Source organism: Schistocerca serialis, chromosome 8 (genome assembly GCF_023864345.2).
Source record: "Schistocerca serialis cubense isolate TAMUIC-IGC-003099 chromosome 8, iqSchSeri2.2, whole genome shotgun sequence".
In the NCBI taxonomy this organism is placed as follows: Eukaryota; Metazoa; Arthropoda; class Insecta; order Orthoptera; family Acrididae; genus Schistocerca; species Schistocerca serialis.
Genome location: NC_064645.1, coordinates 99820160 through 99832255, shown reverse-complemented (window position 1 = coordinate 99832255; position 12096 = coordinate 99820160). Strand labels below are relative to the sequence as shown.

General features: G+C 45.0%; 1 protein-coding gene and 1 pseudogene across 1 annotated transcript in view; one reads left to right on the top strand and one right to left on the bottom strand.

Annotated features, from left to right (window-relative positions):
- The window catches only part of LOC126416851 (uncharacterized), a 1707974-nt gene that overhangs the window by 1056194 nt on the left and 639684 nt on the right, over positions 1-12096 (top strand). The window lies entirely within an intron of this gene.
- LOC126417316 (5S ribosomal RNA) lies at positions 9550-9667 on the bottom strand (annotated as a pseudogene).

Sequence of the window (12096 nt, the reverse complement as noted above, 5' to 3'; positions counted from 1 at the left end):
CTAGCACTTTCCTTTCAACAATACCTGAGAAGATTTTACCCACCACGCTGATTAAAGAGATACCTCTGTAGTTGTTACAATCTTTTCTGTTTCCATGTTTAAAGATTGGTGTGCTTACTGATTTGTCCAGTCTGATGGAACCAGTCCCGACTCCCAGGCCATTTCAATTATCCTGTGTAGCCATTTAAGACCTGACATTCCACTGTATTTGATGAGTTCCGACTTAATTTCATCCACCCCAGCTGCTTTGTTGCACTGCAATCTATTGACCATTTTCTCCACTTCCTCAAATGTGATCTTATTTCCATCATCATTCCTATCCCATTGTACATCGAAATCTGAAACATTACTGATCGTATTTTCATCTACATTGAGCAACTCTTCAAAATATTCCCTCCATCTGCCCAAGGCATACAGTGGATTCACCAGCCGTTTTCCTGACCTTTCCAAAATACTTGTCATTTCCTTCTTACCTCCCTTTCGAAGACTGCTAATTACACTCCAGAATGGTTTTTCAGCAGCTTGATCCATAGTCTCCCACCTGTTTCCAAAGTCTTCCCAAGATTTCTTCTTGGATGCTGCAATTATCTGTTTGGCTTTGTTTCTTTCTTCGACATAACTTTCTCTGTCTACCTGAGTTCTAGTATGTAGCCATTTTTGATATGCCTTCTTTTTCCTTTTACAGGCTGCCTTGACTGTGTCATTCCACCAAGCTGTTTGCTTCATCCTACTTTTACACACTACTGTTCCAAGACTTTCTTTAGCCACTTCTAGTACTGTGTCCCTGTACCTTGTCCATTCCTTTTCCAATGACTGTAATTGACTACATTCAACTAACTGGTACCTTTCTGAGATCGCTGTTATGTACTTGTGCGTGATTTCCTTATCCTGAAGTTTCTCCACTCTTATCCTCCTACATATGGACTGAAATTGTAGAACACAGAGCGTCGTGGTTTGTTGTAAAACGGTTAGCAACTCTCAGTTTTTTTGTTTTTGGTGACATTGTATTTACTTACTGAAAGGCAAACGGCAACGGGCGGCGGGCAGCAAGGTTGTATCAGGAGACCTATTCCTGCCGAAAACAATGACAGCATTCAATGTTTGCAACTGTGTTTCGCCATTTGTCTGAGTCAGGGTCATCTTAGGAAGCAGGAAATAATGAAGGACATACACGAAATGTTCGGACACCAGGCTTGGAGGAAAATGTGATTAACACTGTGGCAGGCGACCGCCGTGCCAGACCAGGCAGTTGGCCTGCAAGTACAGCGTAAGCCAGACGACCGTGTGGAACATTCTCAATGACAGTTGATGCTATCCTTATCGCTTACAGCTTGTGCAGAGATTACACGCGAGAAACTTTCCACATCTAGAGCAGTTTTGCTGCTGTTTTCTTCACCAAAGAAGCACGATTCCGAGATTTGTGTCATCCATCCTTTTCACAAATGAAGTCATCTTTACGCGAAGTGGTATATTCAACTTTTATTAACAGTGACCTGACCCCCCATGGTATCGTGAGAGCGAATCGTCAGCATTGGTGGAGCCGGAGTGAGTGGGCCGGGATAATTGGCGACCATATTTCGGGACCAGTCTTCCTCACAGGTCGCGTAACAGGCGGCAACTAAAGGCGGTTTTTGCGCACGACTTTGCTTCCCCTGCTGGAAGAGGACCGGCCACTGTGGCCGAGCCCTTCTAAGCGCTTCGGTCTGGAACCGCACTGCTGCTACGGTGGTAGGTTCGAATCCTGCCTCGGGCACGAATGTGTGTGATGTCCTTAGGTTAGTTATGTGGAAGTAGTTCTAAGTCTAGGGGACTGATGACCTCAGATGTCAAGTCCCATAGTGCTTGGAGCCATTTGAACCTTTTCTTCTGGAAGAAGTGTCATTGTTGATTCGAATAGTCATGTGGATGCTACATGATGGTGCTCCAGCCCACTTTGCCGTTAACGTCCAGCCGCACCTCACTCGTGTCTTCGCCGGTCGTTGGATCGGACAAGGGGGTCAAGTTGCATAGTCTGCTTGTTCACCTGGTCTCAACCGGTGCGATTTCTGGTTAAGGGGCCATCTCAAAAGCGTCGTGTATGCAGAGCCCATTCCAGATGTGGAGACACTGGAGTAGCGAATTCACGCTGCCCTTGACACTGTTCGGATGCAGCCTGGCCGATGTGAACGTGTGAGTCAGAACGAGCTACGGCGCATGCATACATTCACATGGAAACCACTTCGAACACATACTGTAACTGTGGTTGCATGGTACAGTGCGTATTAGACCACAGTCTCTGTAACAATGTATGATTCAATAAATGCTCTCTAGGCAGGAAACCAAGTATTTCCGGACATAAGTTGAGTAGACCTTTTTAGTTCCGTACCGTCTCATGGATCAATCGCTTGAGTTTATTCACGGTGGAAAAAATCACCCTGTATAATTGGAACATGTGGTCAATACATAAGTCACAGCTGCAAAATACTAACGCGAATTCCTTACAGACGAATGGAAAAACCGGTAGAAGCCGACCTCGGGGAAGATCAGTTTGGATTCCGTAGAAATGTTGGAACACGTGAGGCAATACTTACCCTACGACTTATCTTAGAAGAAAGTTTAAGGAAAGGCAAACATACGTTTCTAGCATTTGTAGACTTAGAGAAAGCTTTTGACAATGTTAACTGGAATACTCTCTTTCAAATTCTGAAGGTGGCAGGGGTAAAATAGAGGGAGCGAAAGCCTATTTACAATTTGTACAGAAATCAGATGGCAGTTACAAGAGTCGAGGGACATGAAAGGGAAGCAGTGGTTGGGGAGGGAGTGTGACAAGGTTGTAGCCTCTCCCCGATGCTATTCAATCTGTATATTGAGCAAGCAGTAAAGGGAACAAAAGAAAAGTTCGGAGTAGGTATTAAAATCCATGGAGAAGAAATAAAATCTTTGAGGTTCGCCGATGACTTTGTAATTCTGTCAGAGACAGCAAAGGACTTGGAAGAGCAGTTGAACGGAATGGACAGTGTCTTGAAAGGAGGGTATAAGATGAACATCAACAAAAGCAAAACGAGGATAATGGAATGTAGTCGAATTAAGTCGGGTGATGTTGAGGGAATTAGATTAGGAAATGAGACACTTAAAGTAGTAAAGGAGTTTTGGTATTTGGGGAGCAAAATAACTGATGATGGTCGAAGTAGAGAGGATATAAAATGTAGACTGGCAATGGCAAGGAAAGCGTTTCTGAAGAAGAGAAATTTGTTAACATCGAGTATTGATTTAAGTGTCAGGAAGTCGTTTCTGAAAGTATTTGTATGGAGTGTAGCCATGTATGGAAGTGAAACATGGACGATAAATAGTTTAGACAAGAAGAGAATAGAAGCTTTCGAAATGTGGTGCTACAGAAGAATGCTGAAAATTAGATGAGTAGATCACATAATTATTGATGAGGTATTGAATGGAATTGGGGAGAAGAGGAGTTTGTGGCCTAACTTGACTAGAAGAAGGGATCGGTTGATAGGACATGTTCTGAGGCGTCAAGGGATCACCAATTTAGTACCAGAGTGCAGCATGGAGGGTAAAAATCGTAGAGGGAGACCAAGAGATGAATACACTAAGCAGATTCAGAAGGATGTATGCTGCAGTAGGTACTGGGAGATGAAGAAGTTTGCACAGGATAGAGTAGCAGGGAGAGCTGCAACAAACCAGTCTCAGGACTGAAGACCACAACAACAACTACAACATGGTTAATACTCTTTGAAAGGTTGCCAACTAGCATAAAAGACTTAATTTGCTGCATTGGGCTTCACCTTCCCTATTGGGTCAGTTGTCGCACACCACTTGCTCGTTCGGTGCACCTCTGAAACGTCCTCGAGTGTTACGCGTACACCGATAATGTATAGAGCACTAAAGCGCATCGGCAAATCTCCAGCCCCTTTGAACGCGGGCATCGTACGCCCGGTCCTAAGAACAGAGTGTCTGGTGAGTGAGAGACGAACCACGCCGGTCATGTGGAGGGGGAAGGGGTTGCAGGGGTGGCCCTGTATCGCAGACGCAGAGGCAGCGGGCGAGTGCAGGCCGGCGCGCGGTCGATGAGGCATTCCAGAAATGCGGCCCTTAAGGAGGAAAATAAATAGCGGCGGTTGGCGGCGGAGTGGCGGCTGGCTCGTGCTCTGCTCTAGGAATGTGCTCGCTGCCTCGAGTGCTGCGCCGTGCCGGCTATTCGGGTGGAGGAGGCGCGCCTGCAGTGCGCTCGCAATCTCGCACGCAGCGAGAGGTTTGTGACTTCCGAAAACACTGTGCGTAGTCTCCGGGCCCGGAGAACAAGCGTATTGCATCGCGACTGGAACGATAGCACCACCGATAGGCGTATGTATAAATCTTCCTCGGTCGTCAAAGACAAGAGGGACTGTAGGAAAACCGGAAGAGGAGAGAACCGTAGAATTTGAGGTGTGGTGCTACATACGAATGTTGAAAATTAGGTGGACTGACAAGGTAAGGAATGAGGAGGTTCTGTGCAGAATCGGACAGGAAAGGATTATGCGGAAAACAGTGAGGAAGAGAAGGGACAGGATGATACGATTTCTGTTGAGACGGGAACGACTTCTATGGTAATGAGGGAGGTGCAGAGGGCATAAACTGTACAGGAAGACTGAGATTGGAATACATCCAGCAAGTAGAAGTGGATAGTTCCTGTGAATTATTATGGGTGGAGGTCACACTCAACAACCGAGCTAGGTTAATAATTGGCTCCTTTTACCGACCTCCCGGCTCAGCAGCATTAGTGGCAGAACAACTGAGAGAAAATCTGGAATATATTTCACATAAATTTCCTCAGCATGTTAGTCTTAGGTGGAGATTTCAATGTACCAGATATACACTGGGACACTCAGATGTTTAGGACGGGTGGTAGGGACAGAGCATCGAGTGACATACTGAGTGCACTACCCGAAAATTACCTCGAGCAATTAAACAGAGAACCGACTCGTGGAGATAACATCTTGGACCTACTGATAACAAACAGACCGGAACTTTTCTACTCTGTAAGCGCAGAACAGGGAATCAGTGATCATAAGGCCGTTGCAGCAACCCTGAAAATGGAAGTAAGTAGGAGTATAAAAAAAGGGAGGAAGGTTTATCAGTTTAGCAAGAGTAACAGAAGGCAGATTTCAGACTACCTAACAGATCAAAACGAAAATTCCTGTTCCGACACTGACAATAATGAGTGTTTATGGAAAAAGTTCAAGGCAATCATAAAATGCGTTTTAGACAGGTACGTGCGGAGTAAAACTGTGAGGGACGGGAAAACCCCAGCGTGGTTCAACAACAAAGTTAGGAAACTACTGCGAAAGCAAAGAGAGATTCACTGCAAGTTTAAACGCAGCCAAAACCTGTCAGACAAACAGAAGTTAAACGAAGTTGGCTCTGAGCACTATGGGACTTAACAGCTGTGGTCATCAGTCCCCTAGAACTTAGAACTACTTAAACCTAACTAACCTAAGGACATCACACACATCCATGCCCGAGGCAGGATTCGAACCTGCGACCGTAGCAGTCGCGCGGTTCCGGACTGCGCGCCTAGAACCGCGAGACCGCCGCGGCCGGCGCTAAACGAAGTCAAAGTTAGCGTAAGGAGGGCTGTCTGTGAAGCTTTCAGTGAATAAGAAAGTAAAATTCTATGTTCCGAGTTGACAGAAAATCCTAGGAAGTTCTGGTCTTACGTTATATCAGTAAGTGGCTCGAAACAGCATATCCAGACACTCCCGGATGATGATGGCATTCAAACAGAGGATGACACACGTAAAGCTGAAATACTAAACACATGTTTCCAAAACTGTTTCACAGAGGAAGACCGCACTGCAGTTCCTTCTCTAAATCCTCGCACAAACGAAAGGATGGCTGACATCGAAATAAGTGTCCAAGGAATAGAAAAGCAACTGAAATCACTCACAGAGGAAAGTCAACTGGACCTGACGGGATACCGCACAGAGTACGCGAAAGAACTTGCCCCCCTTCTAACAGCCGTGTACCACAAGTCTGTAGAGGAACGGAAGGTTGCAAATGATTGGAACAGAGCACAGGTAGTCCCAGTCTTCAAGAAAGGTAGTCGAGCAGATGCGCAAAACTATAGATCTATATCTCTGACGTCAATCTGTTGTAGAATTTTAGAACATGTTTTTTGCACGCGCTTCATGTCGTTTCTGGAAACCCAGAATCTACTCTGTAGGAATCAACATGGATTCCGGAAAGAGCGATCGTGTGAGACCCAACTCCCTTTATTTATTCATGAGACCCATAAAATATTAGATACAGGCTCCCAGGTAGATGCTATTTTCCTTGACTTCCGGAAGGCGTTCGATACAGTTCCGCACTGTCGGCTGATAAACAAAGTAAGAGCCTACGGAATATCAGACCAGCTGTGTGGCTGGATTGAAGAGTTTTTAACAAACAGAACACAGCACGTTGTTCTCAATGGAGAGACATCTACAGACGTTAAAGTAACCTCTGGCGTGCCACAGGGGAGTATTATGGGACCATTGCTTTTCACAATATATATAAATGACCTAGTAGATAGTGTCGGAAGTTCCATGCGGCTTTTCGCAGATGATGCTGTAGTATACAGAGAAGTTGCAGCATTAGAAAATTGCAGCGAAATTCAGAAATATCTGCACCGGATAGGCAATTGGTGCAGGGAGTGACAACTGACCCTTAACATAGACAAATTTAATGTATTGCGAATACATAGAAAGAAGGATCCTTTATTGTATGATTATATGATAGCGGAACAAACACTGGTAGCAGTTGCTTCTGTAAAATATCTGGGAGTATGCGTGCGGAACGATTTGAAGTGGAATGATCATATAAAATTAATTGTTGGTAAGGCGTGTACCAGGTTGAGATTCATTGGGAGAGTCCTTAGAAAATGTAGTCCTTCAACAAAGAAGTTGGCTTACAAGACACTCGTTCGACCTATTCTTGAGTATTGCTCATCAGTATGGGATCCGTACCAGGTCGGGTTGACAGAGGAGATAGAGAAGATCCAAAGAAGAGCGGCGCGTTTCGTCACAGGGTTATTTGGTAAGCGTGATAGCGTCACGAAGATGTTTAGCAAACTCAAGTGGCAGACTCTGCAAGAAAGGCTCTGCATCGCGGTGTAGCTTGCTGTACAGGTTTCGAGAGAGTGAGTTTCTGGATGAGGTATCGAATATATTGCTTCCCCCTAATTATACCTCCCGAGGAGATCACGAATGTAAAATTAGAGAGATTCGAGCGCACACGGAGGCTTTCCGGCAGTCGTTCTTCCCGCAAACTATACGCGACTGGAACAGGAAAGTGAGGTAATGACAGTGGCACGTAAAGTGCCCTTCGCCACACACCGTTGGGTTGCTTGCGGAGTATAAATGTAGATGTAGATGTAGATGAAAACAGTGAGGAGAAGGGACGGGATGATACTATTTCTGTTGAGACGGGAACGGCTTCCATGGTATAGAGGGAGGTGCAGCGGGCATAAACTGTACAGAAAGACTGAGATTGGAATACATCCAGCAAGTAATTGAGGACATAGGTTGCAAATGATACTCTGAGATGAAGAGGTTGCCAGAGGAGAGAAATTCGTGGCGGGTCGCAACAAACCAGTCATAAGACTGATGACTCAAAAACAAAGTAGTGCGGCTACCATAGTGCATTACTCTCGATTAACTTCTCATGGTCTTTGTTAACGTCATGTATAATTTTCTAAGGGATATCATTTTCGCCGTTTACTGTAGAAATTATTTACTTCAGTATTTCACAATTGCAATAGTACGATGGAGAAACCTCGATTTTTTTACGTAATTCAAATGCATATACACTGCAGAATTTGTCCCCAATATACGCGAGCTCAACAGAGTGAGCGTTTGAATCCGAGAGCGCACGGCACGCCTCGGACTTAGAAACCAGATTCCGCGCACACGCTGCCTATTTATGCCGATTTCAGCAAACCTAATCTGCTGGAGCTTTGTTTGAACTGTTTTACTCAAAATGTGAACGAAAGTTTCAGTAGTTTCATTTGGAGATGCACTCCAAAAATAACTTCCTGGCTAAGTGACATTATCAACATTGCTTCAAATTTCAAAATCAGCGATGAAATGCCCCGATTCCGTGAAGATAGAGACGCCAGCGGTGAAGCGCTCAGCGACGAAAAGGGCTTTGAGGGCGACAATGAGGACTTATCAGTTCAGAGCAGTAGAAAGCACCATCTACTAGCCGGGGCGACAGTTATTATGGACCAGGCAATGACGACATCCCATTAAGTTTCAAAGTCTTCACCTTTTTTATATGATAAATACTTGTCAAAGTTCAAACATACTTTTGTCAAAACCATGTTTTTCGGCATGGTTGTCGTCGCCCACGCCACACTCTTCATCCGATTTTATTGATTTTTGGTCTCCCTTGAATGAAACGGATTTCTCCTCAGTTCATTGTAACCAACTGCTTTATGTTGATATCTAGTACATTTTTCGTCCAAAAAAGAGGGTTTCAAAAGTGGCCATTTTTTTACGTTTCTATAATTTCGCAAAAAAATTGCAAATCCTTGCGATGAACTAAAATTACATCTGTAAGGATCAGGGTGATACGTTAATTTCATGTTTCACATAACCAAAACCGAATTTACAGCGACAACCGTCGATCTACCTCCTTTCAGAGCTGCCTCGCGAAATCACAAATACACAGCGAAGATACTAATATTTTTCAATAATAAAAAACCAATAAAAACCTCAGTGTACGCTCTACTCATTGTAGCAAACCGTATTTGTCTGTCCGCAGCTCGTGGTCGTGCGGTAGCGTTCTCGCTTCCCGTGTCCTGGTTCCCGGGTTCGATTCCCGGCGGGGTCGGGGATTTTCTCTGCCTCATGATGACTGCGTGTTGTGTGCTGCCCTTAGGTTAGTTAGGTTTAAGTAGTTCTAAGTTCTAGGGGACTTATGACCATAGATGTTAAGTACCATAGTGCTCAGAGCCATTTGAACCTATTTGTCTACTACGTTCCAGTACGGAGGAAAAGAATCCTGGATTTCAGCAATATTTTCCTTCGTCACCCTATCGTACCCCGTTAACCCGTACGCCGACGGCCCAAGTAAGGGAATGGTGCGACCATCAATCCGCCTCTCATATGATTTTCCTGGTTTTGCCCTATCAGGTCCAGCAGACTATTCTTTCTCTGCTTTCGTTTGCTCGTATTTTCCATGCGCAGATTTTCCATGTCAGAAGAAGATCAAAACAGGAACCTGCATTTGTGTGTCTTTATTCTCACCTTAGTTACTCGTACAACTTGTAGCACAACATGTAGCGATAAGTGCTCATTCTAAACATGGATGATGACTCATTCTGAATGGAAAATTACACCTGAACAGGCCTTGGAAGGCCCAACGGCTCTGACCGGCCGCCGTGTCATCCTCAGGTGTTACTGGATGCAGATACGGGAGGGGCATGTGGTCAGCATACCGCTCTCCCTGCCGTACGTCAGTTTCCGAGACAGGAGCCGCTACGTCTCAATGAAGTATCTCCTCAGTTTGCCTCACAAGGGCTGAGTGCACCCCGCGTGCCAACAGCGCTCGGCAGACCGGATGGTCACCCATCCAAGTGCTAGCCCAGCCCGACAGCGTTTAACTTCGGTGATCTGACGGGAGCCGGTGTTACAACTGCGGCAAGGCCGTTGGCCATACTGAATGAATGTGGATGTAATATGCGTGCTACTTCTACTTCAGGTAGAAGCTCTCCGTTTAGCTTTGCAGTGGCAGCCTGCGAACGTAGCTGAACAGCTACGGTAGCAGCATACTGTCGCGATTCTGTGTCGTCGTGTCGTCACACGCGCGGCTGAGCATCTACTTGCGTAGAGTCCACTGGTTGGCTGTTTCGAATCCAAAACTTCAGCCGTTAAACGGGATGGAAAATTATAGGCCTAAAGATGCAGATCTTTCCTCTCCTGTCTTCTGACTGGAGAAAACGACTGCTCTTTATAAAAGAAAGAGTTTTGACGCACGCACTACGGAGCGACGATGTAGTTTAAATTTTTGAGCTGGAACCCTGACGAGTCTAATCGCAATGAGAAGCTACTGCTCTGTGGTGATATAAGTAGTGATAGTGGATGGGAGTTAGTTTCCACTTCGAGTTAGGTATCTGTCTAGCGATGAAATTCTATCGTTAGGAGCAGTGCGTAACTCTCCAGAGTGATGATTTCAGTGTCATTTTACCGTAAATTCAGATGTAACCGAACTCGGTGTTTCATCGTGAAGCACTTTATGTAATGTATGCCCAGTTGACTGCCGCGTGTCTTTTTGCAGTAAGTCACGAGCTGGCTTTGACGATTTATTTAGTAACGGACATTAGTGAACTTTGCTTTCGAACCTTTGTGTCTCACTAATTGTGCAACGACATTGCGCTTCCGTAATCCGTCCAACTCTTTGCTGACAAATAATCTCTACAATGGAATTGTTTGATCATATGGAACAATAAGTCACCTTGTGAGTACACGCCACCAGGGATATAAGTGTTATTAATGCAGCTACTTAGCTCGTTAAACTCCCACCCATCATGATGTCCATTCCGGCATGTTTTCCGTCATCCCGTAATCTTTAAACTACTGTATCCTGTGAGAGAAGTGTGATCTCAGATCAGTCGTTCTGGAGTTCACTAACTAAAATTCTGTTCCACGGTTTTCTCTTTAGCATAGGGACTAGGGTCGACAAACCATTAAAATTCATGGAAATTTAGACGATTTGGCACTCAGCGCCGAATAAATAATGTGAAGTTCGATGTTTGTGTATAGTTAGCTCTCATCTACACAAAATCATTGTTACAAGGCGAACTTTCGTATAAAAGGCGAAGCTCACTTTTAACTTCATTGAAGGAAATGGTCCTTATCCCGTCCACCTGCAAGACATAGGTATATGAGAAAAAGTGTTAGCAAATGCAGAGAAATGTGGATGCCTGAACATGTGGCGCTTCAGTCTCAGCAAGTAGAAAGGAGGAACTGAATGAATGATTTTAAGTTGGACTGCATCAGTCAAGGTGCCGAAGGGTGCATGTTAGATAACTCTATTATCAATAGAATATCAATAACCGTGCAGTATTGGGGAATTTAGGGATATATCTGCCAAAGTACAGTACCTAGTAACCGACTGGGTCAAGAGAACAGCAATCTGGAGTGTACGGTAGAAGAAGAACAGCAGCAGCAGAATCTCTCGAGGAGAAGTTCAACAAGACAAAAATGAGGAGGAATGCTCATGATGAGTCGGATTGGGATACTGATGAATGGACTAGTTACTGATGTAATGTGTTCATTTCGAGTACACAGTATTGAAATTGCATATTTAAAAAAAAATGAGATAGGATCCCAAATGGTAATGTGAAGGCTTGTGTACTGCCAAGTGGTGCTGGCCCATGTGGCAGTAGTTTAGTATAGGCATAAACATGATGGTGTGGAACTGCATGGTGAGAGTTCTGAGCAGTTCCAGGGTTGCTGAATGCTGCTGGAACAGTATAGGAAAGCAGGAGCTCAAGGAGAGTTCTGACCAAAAAAACCCTGGCGTCGGCATCAGCGTTCCTAAACTCACAGCGTCAGTGGGATTTTGCCCTTCAGTTTCCCCATTTTCCGGGAATTTCCTCCCCACATCCCCCTCTCACCCCATGGCCAATGGCATTACATGCTTGGGTGAGCATCATCATATCCTCAGTCAGCTGCATTGGAGCTCTGGGGCAGTGACATTTTGGTCAGTGGCATGCAAGCTCAACCCCCAACCTTAAATCAATTTTAATTTCTATACTGTGATTGTATGAGCATCGTCATTTGCTGTCTGCAAATTACGTAAGGGGTAAGGGTCTGAGGTGGCACGCCACCTGCTGAAACTTCCATGCCACAAGGTCCCAATGCAGTATGCTGTAATCTGATACAGTGACGCACATGGATAAGGCCATTAGCCATGGGGTGTGAGGAGCGTAAACATTGGACGATTGAACAGTGGAAAAACGTTGTGTTGAGTGACGTATCACGGTACACAATGTAGCGATCCGATGGCAGGATGTGGATATGGCGAATGCCAGGTGAACGTCATCTGCCAGCTTGTGTAGTGCCAACAGTAAAATTCGGA